The sequence below is a fragment of the Electrona antarctica genome (genome assembly GCF_951216825.1).
Source record: "Electrona antarctica genome assembly, contig: scaffold_203, whole genome shotgun sequence".
NCBI lineage: Eukaryota > Metazoa > Chordata > Actinopteri > Myctophiformes > Myctophidae > Electrona > Electrona antarctica.
The window spans coordinates 184838-203890 of NW_027636945.1; the positions used below are offsets into that span (position 1 = coordinate 184838).

Here is a 19053-nt window from a genome sequence, read left to right on the forward strand (position 1 = left end):
TTTCTACCAATCATCCATGATTAAGGACACTTTGTTATAATAGTCACAATATTGTAGGATATAATGAAGTAAAAAAATCTTGACAGAACAAATGAACAATAGACAATTGATCTTTCGGTCACCTCACAGATACATCAACCATACATAAAACATTTATACCATATGCAATACATACAATACAATTTGAATTACAGTATCGAACAGGAGTGTATGAGAGGGAATATGTTATAATATATTGGCCTGGTTAAATACTAGGCCAACACCTACAGTATAGTACATGACAATATTTCACATTTATGTAAGTAAATTACATAAAAGGTGACCCAAACATCTCACATAAATATCCCTATTTCTGCACTTCATAGCCTCTACATTTTATAGTGGAGTTTGTTCATCCATATTCTCTGAGAGCTTACTACATGTAAATGTGTTTTAGTTTGCACGCTGTATTGCACTAACCACACAATCATGTTCCTCATTATAGTGCAAGCATGCACAATATGTATTCTGATATATTCATTATATCATTATTTAATATTAAACTATATAGTTAAATGTACATACATATAATATATATATTGGAAGATATAATACATTCAATAAAATGCCATTTTAGTTTAGTTTTTATATGATGTAACTCATAGTATATTATGTATTTCAACTTCCACAGCTGAAAGACTAGTTATAATTATAAATGACGAGGTTGTAGGATATCCCACATTACTAGAAACTCATTGTTTCTCATCGGGGAAATGCATGTTAATCTTCGACACATATACATATACTTGGCAGACTGGGAGGCGAACTGGTGACTTTCTGATTACCAGATGACCTCTCTATTCACTATACGGCCACCCCCAAAAAATAGGGGTAATGAGGTCTGGAGTGGTCTCTTCACACACATGTGAGACAATGCCCTAAAAATACAGAGGTATAGGCTGTTTATTTACAACACTAAAGCCTGGGCTGGTTGAGGAGATACTCTGGGACATATCTGAGTGTTGATAGACCCCTAGACCAGTGGTTCCCAAACTGTGGTGCGTGCACCCCTTGTGGTGCGCGAGCGCCTTCTAGGGGGTGCGCGACATGAAAAGGCTAATGGTGGTGCTATGGTTTTATTATTTATATATTAACATATTGGTGCTGCATATATATGCCATATTCAGGTTCATATGTGTTATATAGGAAATATATAGCTTATGCCATTTCTATTTTGTATGTAGGGGGTGCGTCAGCTAGGTCAGGAGGTAACAGGGGGTGCATGGCCAAAAGGGTTTGGGAACCGCTGCCCTAGACGATACAGTTGTGAGATAATCCTGAGTTTACGCTGGTTTTTAAATGGGTGTGAAAATGTAACCCAGTAATGAAGCTTATCGTGGTTAGCTGTAGGAGATAAACACCATGGTTGACTTAACGTGGTTGAGATAAACACCACGGTTGACTAATCGTGGTCAACTGGCTGAGATGTGAGGTTTAAAGGCTCACTTCTACAAAGCTATGGTTTCCCTGTGTGAACTGGATGGTAACAGGTGTTGCGAGGTTGTCTGTTGTATATGGCACAGTGCATAAATACACAGCTTTGAGTACAATAATCATGAATAATGGTATATAGAAGTATGAATCATGTAGATGAATCGCACCTGATGGGCGGAGCTTTGCGCCGGTTCAGTCTCTATCCTTCTTTATACTCTATGGTCAGAACCCTGTGTCTCTGTCCTCTGAAGGTTTAGCGTCCTCTCCTGCAGCGTCTACGCTCAATGTTGCCAGACTTGTTGCCAGTTCAGTCTCTATCCTTCTTTATACTCTATGGTCAGAACCCTGTGTCTCTGTCCTCTGAAGGTTTAGCGTCCTCTCCTGCAGCGTCTACGCTCAATGTTGCCAGACTTGTTGCCAGTTCAGTCTCTATCCTTCTTTATACTCTATGGTCAGAACCCTGTGTCTCTGTCCTCTGAAGGTTTAGCGTCCTCTCCTGCAGCGTCTACGCTCAATGTTGCCAGACTTGCCACAGCACTGTAGGAGACCTTGTATGCAGGCCCGTCGTCGCAGGTTTCACCGACAACACTGAAACTCCGCTTGGAGATGCAGTGGACCCATAGACGGTAGACAAGACAGGACACCAGGACGACGGCTCCAAGGGGAAGGACCACTGCCAGCACGACTCTCCATAGCTCTGTTGTACACCACGTACCAAGACGGGTCAGAGCTGGGCCTGTTCGAAATAGAAGAGATTACATTTACTGTTAATTCTACTATAGAGGGTATGCGCATGCATAAAGTGAATGGCAAATCGAGTGGCAAAGTGAGTAGCAAAGTGAGTTTGACATTGTTTAATGTAATTTAATGCTATCAGATAGGACTTTTCTGTGTGGATGTAGGCTGTCAAGGCCAGAAAGTAGAATTTTTTGCCACTCAGTAGGCGTTCTCGCATAATAGAATAGAACTTTATTGTCATAACAGGTACAGGACTACAGGTACAAGTATAACGAAATTATGATGTGCTGGGAGTGCACTGGGCCGCTGCGACTGTGCGCGCCGCCACTGATTTCTCCACTTGCAGAAAAAGAAAAAGCGACCGCCTTCTTCAGAAGCAAGAGTAGAAAGCCCGGGTAACTTCCGGGGATGATGATGATGTCATCATGTCACGCGCATACCCTCTATATCATTTTTTTTTTTATAGAACTTGAACTGAAATAACGTATAGGCTATGCGCACACGCACACACGCGTAGTGGCCTGACTGTACGTACGTATGCGCGTACGTAATAATAATAATAATAATTGCTGTGCGGGTGATAACACTTACTTGGATAAGCATTATCAACCATGTTAGTGTGATGTTTTGTATTGACATTGTTTCATATATTGCTGAATACCGTGTTTAAAATGCAACGTTTAAAATCCTTCATGATATAAAGTGTTTTGAATAACTATGTTGTAAAAAGCTACAGACCTGCTTAACAGGTTGATTCCAGGATTTCAGATTCTATGTTGTTCTCCTCCTAGATGATTCTCTGTGATATTGTAGATTCCCACTTCACAATGTGATAAGGACATCGTATTTTGACTCTATTTCAGGGTTGTCTTACTAAGCTTAATAAGGTTTGTTTTTACAGTACGCTGAGCGGTCCACGTTGATGTTTATTTCTTTGTGAACAGTAGGTATTGACATGTATTATGCACCGTTAAGGTCATTACTTCACCTGTGTGTTATTATTATTTATATGTGATTTTTTTTGTTCACTATATTAGACTAACACATGTTTTATCAGTGAGATACCATACCTACGCCGCAATTATTTGCGTGGGATCACAAAGGAAATGTAGAAGTATCAGGAATTTATCAAATACATCAAATCACACACACACACACACACACACACACACACACACACATGCTTGCGACTCACCTTTATTGGGTTTTGCTGAACAATTAGCTGCGTATGAGAAGATACATTGTTGAAGTTATCGTTGAATGACAACAAAAACAGATATTTTATACTTGAATAACTGGTTCTGAGAGTTACTGGAAAGAGCAGAATCAATCATGTGAAACCACAACGAGTCAGACTGAAAGCTTTCTAGGAATGTAAAGTTCATATTGGGCTCTCTCACCTCTGCACTCTGTCTTGTATAAGATCTGGAATAGAGAGAGAGAGGTTTCATAATTAGTATACATTAAGTACATGCAATACTGTGTGTGTGTGTGTGTGTGTGTGTGTGTTTGTGTGTGTGTGTGTGTGTGTGTGTGTGTGTGTGTGTGTGTGTGTGTGTGTGTGTGTGTGTGTGTGTGTGTGTGTGTGTGTGTGTGTGTGTGTGTGTGTGTGTGTGTGTGTGTGTGTGTGTGTGTGTGTGTGTGTGTGCGCGCGTGTGCGTGTGCGAGGGCGTGCATGCCTGCCTGTTTAACTCAAATAGTGTCATCATTACCTTGCTATGTTTGACAATACAGTGTATATTTTGTCATGCCAATAAAATGATGCAATATGGATGCTGACCTACAGTATGTGATAGAAGATAAGGTTTTGTTTAGCACTAGCTGCTACACTGTCTCCCTCTCAGCTGTCCTACTGTCTGTCTCCCTCTCAGCTGTCCTACTGTCTGTCTCCCTCTCAGCTGTCCTACTGTCTGTCTCCCTCTCAGCTGTCCTACTGTCTGTCTCCCTCTCAGCTGTCCTACTGTCTGTCTCCCTCTCAGCTCTCCTACTGTCTGTCTCTCCTACACTGTCTCCCTCTCAGCTGTCCTACTGTCTGTCTCCCTCTCAGCTGTCCTACTGTCTGTCTCTCCTACACTGTCTCCCTCTCAGCTGTCCTACTGTCTGTCTCTCCTACACTGTCTCCCTCTCAGCTGTCCTACTGTCTGTCTCTCCTACACTGTCTCCCTCTCAGCTGTCCTACTGTCTGTCTCTCCTACACTGTCTCCCTCTCAGCTGTCCTACTGTCTGTCTCTCCTACACTGTCTCCCTCTCAGCTGTCCTACTGTCTGTCTCTCCTACACTGTCTCCCTCTCAGCTGTCCTACTGTCTGTCTCTCCTACACTGTCTCCCTCTTAGCTGTACTACTGTCTGTCTCCCTCTCAGCTGTCCTACTGTCTGTCTCTCCTACACTGTCTCCCTCTCAGCTGTCCTACGGTCTGTCTCTCCTACACTGTCTCCCTCTCAGCTGTCCTACTGTCTGTCTCTCCTGCACTGTCTCCCTCTCAGCTGTCCTACTGTCTGTCTCTCCTACACTGTCTCCCTCTCAGCTGTCCTACTGTCTGTCTCTCCTACACTGTCTCCCTCTCAGCTGTCCTACTGTCTGTCTCTCCTACACTGTCTCCCTCTCAGCTCTCCTACTGTCTGTCTCTCCTACACTGTCTCCCTCTCAGCTGTCCTACTGTCTGTCTCTCCTACACTGTCTCCCTCTAAGCTGTCCTACTGTCTGTCTCTCCTACACTGTCTCCCTCTCAGATGTCCTACTGTCTGTCTCATCATACACTGTCTCCCTCTCAGCTGTCCTACTGTCTGTCTCTCCTACACTGTCTCCCCGTCAGCTGTCCTACTGTCTGTCTCTCCTACACTGTCTCCCTCTCAGCTGTCCTACTGTCTGTCTCTCCTACACTGTCTGTCTCTCAGCTGTCCTACTGTCTGTCTCTCATAATACGCTGTCTCCCTCTCAGCTGTCCTACTGTCTGTCTCTCCTACACTGTCTCCCTCTCAGCTGTCAATTTAGGTATTTAGCAGACGCTCTTAATCCAGAGCGATTTACATTAAGCAAGAACAAAAAGCATGGGAATACATCACATATATAAAAAGCATTTATCAAGAAACATGCGTAAGCTAAGAACGTAACTAGAACATATCTATATATAATGACACTATACGTATAAGCTATACATATATATTATACTATGCTGTACTGTTATTGTGCTGTCTACATGACATGCTATAAGTCTGTTTCAAATGCTATCTAAGTCTAAAAAGTGCTGTCTAAGGGGGTAGGGCTGTCCTACAGTCTGTCTCTCATCATACACTGTCTCCCTATCAGCTCTCATACTGCCTGTCTCTCCTACATTGTCTCAATTGAACCCATGTTTCTCACTGTGGATTTGGTCTGGAAAAACATAATAACCTAGCAGAGAGCCAAATCATGTAGTTGCAACTTGTTGATTTGAACCAAAAAGGAAGACAAGGTGAAACGTGTTATGGGTCCTGTGAGAAAGATGTCCTTACCCCTTCCAAAAAACACTCCACTCTATACGTCACATGACCCAGACATACATTCAGGGCGATGCTCTGATTGGTCACGTGTGAGACTCGTGATTGGCTCCGATCAGAACCAGCAGCTATGACAATCTTCTATGGACAGACAGACAGACAGACAGACAGACAGACAGACAGACAGACAGACAGACAGACAGACAGACAGACAGACAGACAGACAGACAGACAGACAGACAGACAGTAGCGTATACTGTATATAAATAAAGGCAAACATACGTCCGAAGCATAATGTGGTGTGTGTGTGTGTGTGTGTGTGTGTGTGTGTGTGTGTGTGTGTGTGTGTGTGTGTGTGTGAGTGTGAGTGTGTGAGTGTGTGAGTGTGTGAGTGTGTGTGTGTGTGTGTGTGTGTGTGTGTGTGTGTGTGTGTGTGTGTGTGAGAGTGTGTGTGTGAGTGTGTGTGTGTGTGTGTGTGTGTGTGTGTGTGTGTGTGTGTGTGTGTGTGTGTGTGTGTGTGTCTTAGACAACAGTTATGATGAATCAGTGGAGGTTGTTTGTTAATTCTTGGAATTAACAAGCAATTTTTAGAGATGTAATGCTATAGGAAGAGCTGTGGTCTGTCACCACAGAGTCTGTGGCCCAGACCACAGCAGTCATGTGTCACCACCCACTTCTCAAACTGTTAAAGGTATATTCAGTGATTTGACTTAATCTAAATATCACTTATTTTTTCTTTTTTTCTGGATAATCCTCCCTACTATAGAGTGTGCTGACCATATAAGGAGCTCCTCCCTGTCCCCAGTGAGCCCCTGGGGTCAAAAAACCCTAGTTTCAGTTTTGGTGGCGGGTGGCAAAGCCTTCATCCAATCAGGATGAGAGGGGCCTTCCTCCGATCATGATCGAGTGGGGGCGGGCCTTGGTGCACATGCTGTTGGCCTGTTGCACTTCCCCCCACTGTAGAGCGTGCATGTGCACATTTTGTTACCGGGGCGGACTGGGTGGTTTTCCAAATCACTCAAATCACTGAATGCTCCTTTAAACAGCAGAAAAAGGGGAAAGACACTCACACACACACACACACACACACACACACACACACACACACACACACACACACACACACACACACACACACACACACACACCTCTCCTATGCATGTGCGTGTGTGCGTGCATGAAAGCGTGCATTTGTACAATTCACAATTTAGGCATTTAGAAGACCCTCTAATCCAGCGATTTACAAGTGTGAGATGGGAATATGCAGAGTAAATGGTCATAAGTAACATAGGTACAGTGCAGAGAGAATAGTGTAGTGCCTTGAGGAAGCTAATAATCAGATGGCTGAGATCCAGGGTGTTTTAGGGAAGGGAGAAGAGTCTAGGACGTGTGGAGCATTGTCCAGGGTGTTTTAGGGAAGAGAGAAGAGTCTAGGACGTGTGGAGCGTTGTCCAGGGTGTTTTAGAGAAGGGAGAAGAGTCTAGGACGTGTGGAGCGTTGTCCAGGGTGTTTTAGAGAAGGGAGAAGAGTCTAGGACGTGTGGAGCGTTGTCCAGGGTGTTTTAGAGAAGGGAGAAGAGTCTAGGACGTGTGGAGCGTTGTCCAGGGTGTTTTAGGGAAGAGAGAAGAGTCTAGGACGTGTGGAGCGTTGTCCAGGGTGTTTTAGGGAAGAGAGAAGAGTCTAGGACGTGTGGAGCGTTGTCCAGGGTGTTTTAGGGAAGAGAGAAGAGTCTAGGACGTGTGGAGCGTTGTCCAGGGTGTTTTAGGGAAGAGAGAAGAGTCTAGGACGTGTGGAGCGTTGTCCAGGGTGTTTTAGGGAAGAGAGAAGAGTCTAGGACGTGTGGAGCGTTGTCCAGGGTGTTTTAGGGAAGAGAGAAGAGTCTAGGACGTGTGGAGCGTTGTCCAGGGTGTATTAGGGAAGAGAGAAGAGTCTAGGACGTGTGGAGCGTTGTCCAGGGTGTATTAGGGAAGAGAGAAGAGTCTAGGACGTGTGGAGCGTTGTCCAGGGTGTATTAGGGAAGGGAGAAGAGTCTAGGACGTGTGGAGCGTTGTCCAGGGTGTTTTAGGGAAGGGAGAAGAGTCTAGGACGTGTGGAGCGTTGTCCAGGGTGTATTAGGGAAGAGAGGAGAGTCTAGGACGTGTGGAGCGTTGTCCAGGGTGTATTAGGGAAGGGAGAAGAGTCTAGGACGTGTGGAGCGTTGTCCAGGGTGTATTAGGGAAGAGAGGAGAGTCTAGGACGTGTGGAGCGTTGTCCAGGGTGTATTAGGGAAGGGAGAAGAGTCTAGGACGTGTGGAGCGTTGTCCAGGGTGTATTAGGGAAGAGAGGAGAGTCTAGGACGTGTGGAGCGTTGTCCAGGGTGTATTAGGGAAGGGAGAAGAGTCTAGGACGTGTGGAGCGTTGTCCAGGGTGTATTAGGGAAGAGAGAAGAGTCTAGGACGTGTGGAGCGTTGTCCAGGGTGTTTTAGGGAAGGGAGGAGAGTCTAGGACGTGTGGAGCGTTGTCCAGGGTGTATTAGGGAAGGGAGGAGAGTCTAGGACGTGTGGAGCGTTGTCCAGGGTGTTTTAGGGAAGGGAGGAGAGTCTAGGATGCGTGGAGCGTTGTCCAGGGTGTTTTAGGGAAGGGAGGAGAGTCTAGGACGTGTGGAGCGTTGTCCAGGGTGTATTAGGGAAGGGAGGAGAGTCTAGGATGCGTGGAGCGTTGTCCAGGGTGTTTTAGGGAAGGGAGGAGAGTCTAGGACGTGTGGAGCGTTGTCCAGGGTGTATTAGGGAGGCTCTGACAGCATTCCTGTGTTCGCTGGTATAATTGAGCGGACAATTGACGAAAACAAGGTGTCCTTCTGTGTGCACACTAACACTATAGGCTCTCACACCTTTGAGACGGTGTCAACTTTATAAATGAAGAAGGAACATACCAAAGAAACTAAACAACTGGCCCATAATGAAACCAAATTGAAATATGTATTCGGATCATCCAGTGTAGGCTATACTTTTACACATTGAGGAACAACAACCTATAATTCCACGTCCCTTTTAGCCGGGCGCCCCCGAGCAGCCAGTGAACAGGTCAGAGTGTCACTCACGTTGCCATCTTCCCAGGTCGCTTCACAGCTATGGTAGGGAGGAGGAGGCTGGGACAGCTGGTAGGAGGCCGAACCGTCAGCGTGGACAGAGGTCACACACGACACACTTCTTACTGGACCTGCTGTTACTGTAGACATATTGACATTATATAAGTATTGGCCACAGGATCGTATAGGTCAACAACATCGCTGCCATATTGGCAGGGGACACAGCCTGCTGCAAGAAACAAACTAATTAACTAACGCTGCTGCTAACTGACTAACTGAGTAAACTAAACTAACTCTGCTGCAAGAAATATGCCTAAGCTGTTTATACAGACATTGCATACCTGAGACTACAACTTGTTTTCTGTTTTATAACCATTACTGTATTGGTATGAAAATGTTTCATTTGACCAAGCATCCCATATTCATAACATGACTACATGTCAAACATTTAGTAACAATCCACATCTTGTGACAACATGCTATCTAAAAAATGTACAATGTTTTGCTATCACAAAACATTTGTGATGAATAAAACACAAACGTATCGAAAATGGTCACAAGAGGGGGGGGGGGGGGGGGACTGGCGACTGTTAGGAAAGGTGAGAAGAAGCGATACAAGGATAGAAAGATACAAGGAGAGAGAGAAGTGCTCTGAGTCTTTTAGAGGCGAGTCGTATTATAGGCAAGCAGTCTCTCCAGCACACTTGCACTAAACTTGTACATGATCTTTTTGCAGAGGTGTTTGTGTGTGAGGCTGTCGGTCAAAAAGTGGAAGTGACTTAGCCTCATAAACCACCCCCTCCCAGAAATCGCCTGATGCGATGCGATTTCAAGGGGGAGTGGTTAAAAACCAGGCTAGAAGTGACCTACACCTCTAGTAAAACAAGGAAGGAAAGGGTTGTTGCTTCATCACGGCAGGCATGGAAAATACCTTAAACTCTGTGACTCACCTTTGTTCTCTCTCGCTGCACAGTTAGCTGTACAAGAGTACAAGAAAGACGTTGCTGAAGTTATCGTTGAGTGACAACACAAACAATGACAATATTTAATACTGGAATAACTGGTTTCTGCAGAGAATTACATGTGGAAGTGCAATGAATCGATTTGAAAGGGATACATTAATTTAAGTAGGTCACACAGTAAGCAAGTCATGCTACTCATAGACCGAATTAAATAAAGTAAAATTTATGAAGGTAATTAAAATAATTTCAAGTAATATAATGATCATATTGAACTCTTACCTCTGCACTCTGTCTTATACGACACCTGGAAGAGAGATTGTCATTACTAAATATAAAGATGTAGAAGTACAGGCTACTGTGTGTGTTTAGCTCAAATATGGTATTATTTTTGTAACTTTTCACCATTACTTTTCCTACGTTTTGCCAATAACAAACTGCAATAGGAATTGTATGCAGACAGATTTGACAGCTGAACATGTCCAGGCATGTTATTATGGACATGGACATGGTTCATTGAAAAATAAAACACCACAGAATAATATAGTTAACGTGTCTATGTAACTAAAGTCAAACTGTACAACTCAATCAGTGATAGGCTCACATCTACTGTACATCAAGAACTGAAACGGCTATTAATGAACTGGCTATAACTAATGTTTCTCACTGAGCCAGTGTTCGGTGTTTGAGTGTTTGTCCTCCCTGTGCTGTACAGTACAGGTCGTAACATCTGAACTAGTGATGCACCCAATATTAGGCCGCAGAAAATATTCGGCAGAAAATGGCTAAAAATGCATTTTCGGCCTATTCGGTTTCGGCCCGAATAGGCATAAAATATATCACCGAATAGTGTATGCAATTAATGCATTCAAATGAGCTGAATAAATGTTTTATGGACCCATAATAGTGATTATTATTTAAGTTAAGTTTTGCCGTAACCATTTATTTTGCCATAAATCAGGTTACCTTTAAGATACGGCCATGACAGCAATGGGAGGAAAAAAGATATATAATATTAATCATATTCGGATATTCGGTATTCGGTTTTCGGACCACTGTTTCCTATATTCGGTATTCGGTTTTCGGACAACTGTTTCCTATATTCGGTATTCGGTTTTCGGACCACTGTTTCCTATATTCGGTATTCGGTTTTCGGACCACTGTTTCACACTGCCAAGAATCTCCCTTTCGGTGCATCCCTATAATCTGAACGTAGAAAGCAACGTGGCAGAGAGCAAAAATTCCATATCGTCTCTGTCGTGACGAACATGTTTTTCTTTAACACAAATTAACTCATTTAGGCCTGACGTCGAAATAAAAAAAAAGTCTTCTGAAAGAATATATATTCAAAGATTTGTGCCGCATTTTCAAGATGTTTCAAAAATGCTGAGTGGCGTGCTACGAGCTTGTAGGTCTGCTATTTTTCAATAGATAAAGTATAACATAATGCTTAGTTAAAACACCAAAAGGGGTTCCCGTCCAGAATGGGTTAAAGCCCTATACTGGCCTACTTCATCATCATATAAGAAAAGTAGTGAAAATAGCAGATCTACGAGCTTGTAGATCTATTTTCACAATTTTAAAATAAATGATGATTAAAAGGGAATGGTTATGGACATATGAGGTTTCTCCACCTGACAGCGACGATATGCAACGTTAAAGCAGTTGGCAGCTCTACAATAGTACTGTTATCTAATCTATCTTGTCAAGTCATAATTGCTGTTGAATTGAAGGGTCCTCTTCTTTCATCCCCTTACATCTACTACAGACTATACTGTCTGTCTAGATTGTAAATAGTATCGGAATCGACCATATCGGCCATAAAAATGCCATATCGGATCGGTCTCAAAATAATCAGGATTATTTTCACAGATATTTGGATAATATCGGAATCGGTCAGAATCCGTATTGACAGATATATGACCCTGCAAATAATCGGAGATCGGTCATAATTTCATAATCGTGCACCCCTAATTGTAAACATGGCGTTCTATCTTCCAGTTCAGTCTACTGTCAGAATTATTGTTTTTTTAGTCCTGTTTGTCACTAGTTAAGTGATAATTCACCCTTCACACTTTTGATTATTTTGTCGGAGGACAGACAGAGAGGAGACAAGATATGACAGGAGTCAGATTAGAACTAGGATCATGTTGTCTCCACCAGGGACACAATGCATGCATTTTTATACAGTTTTATTTAACATTATTATTTAATCATCCTAACATCATGTCATCACTTCAGACAGGGAGTGACAGAGTGATGCATTGTGGGAAGAAGAAGAAAGGACAAAATGGAGCCTGTTATGAAGGCTATAGAATGTGATGATATTTTGAGAAACGTTTTTCTTACCCCTGAAGAAAGGCACTCCACTCCATGAATGACATGCTCCACACAGACATTCAGGGTGATGCTCTGATTGGTGAGATGTGTGACTCGCGATGGGTCGCCCTCAAGGTCTTTTGGCGATGACAATCCTCTGTAGACAGACCAGACAAGACAGACAGACAGACAGACAGACAGACAGACAGACAGACAGACAGACAGACAGACAGACAGACAGACAGACAGACAGACAGACAGACAGACAGGGGGTTACATTTAGTCAACGTTATGTTATCATTGCAATGTTTATAGCAAGAGGCCTCAAAAGACAGGTGTTTAGGGCAATAGAATAGAGCATATAATATAACATATGATATTATATATATAATATATATATAATATATTTGTCTTTCAATATAATTGAGAGACAAAGAAGAGGTCAGACATGCACTTGCCAAAAAAATGTTGCTCTTTATTAGGTCAACGTTTCGGTCGCTTAGACCTTCATCAAGACAGACAATGTTTTTTTTTGGCGTGTCTGACAGTGTGCGGGACCTCTTCTTTGTCCCTTTTCTTTTCTTTTTTTTAATGATTTTTTTGTGGCTTTCACCTTTATTTTATATTTTTATGGAGGGACAGACAGTAGGCTGACAGGAAATGGGGAGAGAGATGGTGGGAAGACATGCAGTAAAGGCCGTCGGGATTGGGAGTCGAACCCGCGGCACACTGCCAGACTGGATTACCAGCCAAGGTGCCTGGACCACTGAGCCATGGCCCAGGCCAAAGATACCCTTTTCATTGTTAACACTTTTGAAAAGTCACACCACACACATAGCCACTGCTACATAGTAAAAAAGCCAAAGCCACAGACACCTTCAACTCAACAGAGTGACAGAGCAGTTAAAGGACCAGCTAGACTCACGTTGCCATCTTCCCAGGTGGTGCCACAGTGATGGGAGGGAGGAGGCCGGGACAGCTGGTAGGAGGCCGAACCGTCAGGGTGGACAGAGGTCACACACGAGACACCGGTTCTGACTGGACCTGCTGCGACCTGCAGGTCAGCTGTACAACAACACATAGACAGAGGGTCACACACGAGACACCGGTTCTGACCGGACCTGCTGCGACCTGCAGGTCAGCTATACAACAACACATAGACAGAGGGTCACACACGAGACACCGGTTCTGACTGGACCTGCTGCGACCTGCAGGTCAGCTGTACAACAACACATAGACAGAGGGTCACACACAAGACACCGGTTCTGACTGGACCTGCTGCGACCTGCAGGTCAGCTGTACAACAACATATAATAGAGGATAGACAGACCTTTATGGAACCTTTGAGGGAAATGCATGGTTGTCATACCACCAGCAGCACTGGTATCACGTGTAAATATAAATGCAGTCAAACTGTACACAATGAATAATTAATCTATCCCCTGTAGTGTACAGTCAATCCACAGCGGATACATGATACTTATACATGATACTGATATTTATAATTGGATATAGTTACACTGTTTAGCATAAGTGGGGCTGGTAATAGCACGAGCACACCGTGAAAGAGGTGTGTGTGTGTGTGTGTGTGTGTGTGTGTGTGTGTGTGTGTGTGTGTGTGTGTGTGTGTGTGTGTGTGTGTGTGTGTGTGTCCACAGAAAGAGGGGCGCTCTTATCATCATACATCATCACATTCCGGCCAATCACAATTGGCGTCCTCAATTTTCTGTCCTCACTTTTTATCCTCGATATGTACTTTGCTCAGCCAATCAAATCATCGCTATGGGGCGATCAGCCAATCAAATCATCGCTATGGGGTGATCAGTCAATCAAATCATTGCTAAAATCCGCCAGTGCACACAAAGCTGAGCATTGATTCCTGATGAAGACCCGACAGGGTCGAAACGTTGAATCTTAAAAAATACTACTGGGAGCATTAAGAATGGTGTCCTTCTTTCTGTAGGCCTATGTGTATTTTTGAGGGGCGCTAGCCCCTCCTATATACAGGTTTAATGTTTGTTTTTAGTTCAATGTTTGTTTAAAAAACGCCATTGACAATGAAGGGAAAATGTATTTCATCTTGTCCCTATAACACAAACGTTAAATTCCATTAACAATAAAGAGAATGTAATGTTTGCGTTGGCACCGTTTGTTTTACATCACCATTACATCACCTGATCAACATGAGATAGACTTTAATATATTAGCGCCCCTCACTTCACACGGGTGTGATTGTTTTGTTCAGCACCTGTCAACTTTTTGAGATGTGCGTGTTTCCATTTTGGTTACTGATTGATTGATTGATTGAAAAATGTATTAACAGTTTGCAGAATTACAGTACATTTCAAGCACAAACTCAATACAAAGGCTGTTAACTGTGAGTGGACGACCCAATTAAGCATTACACTTGTTTCCAATAGGGTCCACAATGTTCAATTCATCAAAAACATTTAGAGACGTACAAATAGACACTTCTATATAGACAAAGGACAGAACAGGAATTCATCATAAAGGAGGTAAAAAGGGAAAAGAAACATATAGCCTACAGTGAGGGAAAAAAAGGGGTGGGCGGTGGGGGGGGGTTCACGTTCAGCTCCGTTCATTTGTTTGTTTTCCTTTGTTGGAGCTGCGTTGGGTCCCCAAGTCGGCTCCGTGGCCGTACCTTGAGTTGGCTGTGTGGCCGTGACCATCTCTTGTGTTGTCCTTGTGTTGGGTCCCCAAGTCGGCTCAGTGGCCGTACCTTGAGTAGCCTACAGTAGGCTTAGTAGTACAGTAGGCTATAGAGTATATATGAATATATATATATATATAGCATAGGCCTACTCTAAGATAGTAGGGGGCTGGCGCCTCAACAACAACAGCCGTTTGCCTTCGCAGGCAACCAAAAACAAAAGGCAAAAGTGAGTGAGTCATTATTCCTATAGTGCTTATGTAACAGCCTCAGGAAGTCATCATTGTGTTGAGTATAATATGTGATCATCTGCTGGAGTGGTGTGTTGTGTTCCTCTGCAGTCTGCACTGATTATACCAAGTCTGTGATCTTCAGTTGTCAAATTAAACTAGTGTGTGGTGGTGGGTTGGAAAGAAAGAAAAGTTCATAGAGTTATAGTTTATTTAAAAATCACACCCTTGTGAAGTGAGGGGCGCTCTTACACTACTGAATATAGTGCCCCTCAAAAAAACAAAAAAAACAATAAAATTAAATTCTGGGGCCACCATGGTTTATGAAATGTGCAAGCAACCCTGCATCTAGCTTGAACATTAGCATTACAATTACTCCACTTGACTACACGCAAATCATGCTTGCGGTAGAATACTGTTTATTGGCCAATCTAAAAGATCCACATGTCAAAGCCTGGGAGGCATAGATCTGCTCTGGACCGCAGTGGTCGGTAACAAATCAATGTTAAAGTTCTTCGCCACTGATTTACATATATTGCCTTTTCAAAAGTGTAGCCTATTAGGCCTATTAAAATGCAATAGTCTATAGTCACTTTACTTAATTACTTCTCTGAGTTTTCTCCCAGATCATCAAGTGCGCATGACTGCGCGCACGCTGGAAACCCCCCGCCCGAACCTCACCACCCTCCGCTTAGCTGGTTCCAAACGGTATAGACAGGTTAAATGCGTAATGCATTACTCGACTTAGAAAATAGGCTAGCACAATAAAACAATTAGGCCTTTACCCAGTACCTCCAAAAGACGATTTAATCATTAACTTGGAAGGGGAAACAACATCACTCTATAAAGTCGCGTTAATAGCTCTTAATGTTTTTCTTCATAAATCATAAAAAGCCTGAACTCTGAATTCAAAGGGATAAAGAATGAAGAAACGTCACTTACCGAATATGAATATGGTGAAGATCCATTTGTAATCGAGGAGTCCTGTTGCCATTGTTGTAGACCTATTCTTATTCTTATTATTAAGTAACTGGTTGTTGCAAAAGAACCACGGAAACAGCAGCAGGTGTCTGTGTAGAGCAGGCTACCGTACGGTATACTGACTGAGCTCTGTGCAGTCTGCATTCTGCGATGCCAAGCCGAGGAGGACGTCCCACATTGCAGCTGTGGTTCTCAGCCTGTGGGTTGGGACCCCCCAGGAGGTCCCCATAATGATGTTGGGGGGGGGGGGTCCTCAGATGACAGTGAAGTGACAATTTTGAAGGACTTTTAAGACCTCTCTAAGATACAATTTGTTTTAGGCTAAAACAAATTGTAGATCTGCTATTTTCACAATATGTAGCCTATCTGTGTGGAACCTGAATGCACCTCTCCTATAGGCTACCAAGTGCTTATTGGTGAGGTGGGGGTCCCTATAAATAATTGTTGACTGTTTTGGGGGTCACAGCCTGAAAGGGTTGAGAACCACTGACCAAGCCTATTCACACGTCTGCAACATCAACTTACATCTTCTTCTGTTTTGTTATAGGCTAATAATCATTACATGACAAGTTATCCCTCCAATGTCCCTTTACAAATAAATAGACCTTGTAATAGACTCAGAGAACCAAGTCCTTTATTATAGGCCTTGACTTACTGTAGGTCGAGTCTGTTTGGTACTGGTCTGGTACACCTGCCTGACACACTGTCGTATAGTGAACTGTGCCTGCCCAGCTAGTCTAGTCATTTACTGTAGGCCTATGTCCCTGTCCACAGTGAGTCTTATGTCCCTGTCTGTCTGTCCACAGTGAGTCTTATGTCCCTGTCTGTCCACAGTGAGTCTTATGTCCCTGTCTGTCTGTCCACAGTGAGTCTTATGTCCCTGTCTGTCCACAGTGAGTCTTATGTCCATGTCTGTCTGTCCACAGTGAGTCTTATGTCCTATCTGTCCACAGTGAGTCGTATGTCCCTGTCTGTCCACAATGAGTCTTATGTCCCTGTCTGTCCACAGTGAGTCTTATGTCCCTGTCTGTCCACAGTGAGTCTTATGTCCCTGTCTGTCCACAGTGAGTCTTATGTCCCTGTCTGTCTGTCCACAGTGAGTCTTATGTCCCTGTCTGTCCACAGTGAGTCTTATGTCCCTGTCTGTCTGTCTGTCTGTCCACAGTGAGTCTTATGTCCCTGTCTGTCCACAGTGAGTCTTATCTCCCTGTCTGTCCACAGTGAGTCTTATGTCCCTGTCTGTCTGTCTGTCTGTCTGTCTGTCTGTCTGTCTGTCTGTCCACAGTGAGTCTTATGTCCCTGTCTGTCCACAGTGAGTCTTATGTCCCTGTCTGTCCACAGTGAGTCTTATATGTCCCTGTCTGTCCACAGTGAGTCTTATGTCCCTGTCTGTCCACAGTGAGTCTTATGTCCCTGTCTGTCCACAGTGAGGCCTATGTCCTTGTCTGTCCACAGTGAGTCTTATGTCCCTGTCTGTCCACAGTGAGTCTTATGTCCCTGTCTGTCCACAGTGAGTCGTATGTCCCTGTCTGTCCACAGTGAGTCGTATGTCCCTGTCTGTCCACAGTGAGTCTTATGTCCCTGTCTGTCCACAGTGAGTCTTATGTCCCTGTCTGTCCACAGTGAGTCTTATATGTCCCTGTCTGTCCACAGTGAGTCTTATGTCCCTGTCTGTCCACAGTGAGTCTTATGTCCCTGTCTGTCCACAGTGAGGCCTATGTCCCTGTCTGTCCACAGTGAGTCTTATGTCCCTGTCTGTCCACAGTGAGTCTTATGTCCCTGTCTGTCCACAGTGAGTCGTATGTCCCTGTCTGTCCACAGTGAGTCGTATGTCCCTGTCTGTCCACAGTGAGTCTTATGTCCCTGTCCCTGTCCCTGTCCACAGTGAGTCTTATGTCCCTGTCTGTCCACAGTGAGTCTTATGTCCCTGTCTGTCCACAGTGAGTCTTATGTCCCTGTCTGTCTGTCCACAGTGAGTCTTATGTCCCTGTCTGTCCACAGTGAGTCTTATGTCCCTGACCTTGTAATAGACTCAGAGAACCAAGTCCTTTATTATAGGCCTTGACTTACTGTAGGTCAAGTCTGTTTGGTACTGGTCTGGTACACCTGCCTGACACACTGTCGTATAGTGAACTGTGCCTGCCCAGCTAGTCTAGTCATTTACTGTAGGCCTATGTCCCTGTCCACAGTGAGTCTTATGTCCCTGTCTGTCTGTCCACAGTGAGTCTTATGTCCCTGTCTGTCCACAGTGAGTCTTATGTCCCTGTCTGTCCACAGTGAGTCTTATGTCCCTGTCTGTCCACAGTGAGTCTTATGTCCCTGTCTGTCCACAGTGAGTCTTATGTCCCTGTCTGTCTGTCCACAGTGAGTCTTATGTCCCTGTCTGTCCACAGTGAGTCTTATGTCCCTGTCTGTCTGTCCACAGTGAGTCTTATGTCCCTGTCTGTCCACAGTGAGTCTTATGTCCCTGTCTGTCCACAGTGAGTCTTATGTCCCTGTCTGTCTGTCCACAGTGAGTCTTTTGTCCCTGTCTGTCTGTCCACAGTGAGTCTTATGTCCCTGTCTGTCCACAGTGAGTCTTATGTCCCTGTCTGTCCACAGTGAGTCTTATGTCCCTGTCTGTCCATAGTGAGTCTTATGTCCCTGTCTGTCCACAGTGAGTCTTATGTCCCTGTCTGTCCACAGTGAGTCTTATGTCCCTGTCTGTCCACAGTGAGTCTTATGTCCCTGTCTGTCCACAGTGAGTCTTATGTCCCTGTCTGTCCACAGTGAGTCTTATGTCCCTGTCTGTCCACACACAGTGAGTCTTATGTGTCCCTGTCTGTCCACAGTGAGTCTTATGTCCCTGTCTGTCCACACACAGTGAGTCTGATGTCCCTGTCTGTCCATACACAGTGAGTCTTATGTCCAGACCTACAAGCTCGTAGTGCGCCACTCGGTGGCGCGCTATGAGCTTGTAGATCTGCTATTTTTTAATAGCTAAATTATAACATAATGTTTAAAACACCAAAAGGGGTTCCCGCCCAAAATGGGTTAACTGTCCTTTTGCGCAGATCACGCAAACCTCAGCAAAAAGAAAAGGACAATATCGATGGCCTCCAACTGTACCTCAGGTCTGACAAAAAAATAATAAAATAA

At 44.1% G+C, this 19053-nt stretch overlaps 1 long non-coding RNA gene across 1 annotated transcript; it reads right to left on the minus strand.

The window, feature by feature from the left end:
• Positions 1-9705: 9705 nt before the first annotated feature.
• On the minus strand, positions 9706-12171 carry LOC306919617. Its single transcript, XR_013789582.1, has 3 exons — positions 12064-12171; positions 9997-10021; positions 9706-9732 (listed from the first exon to the last, which is right to left on the minus strand). It is a non-coding gene; the product is annotated as an uncharacterized lncRNA (long non-coding RNA).
• Positions 12172-19053: the final 6882 nt, after the last annotated feature.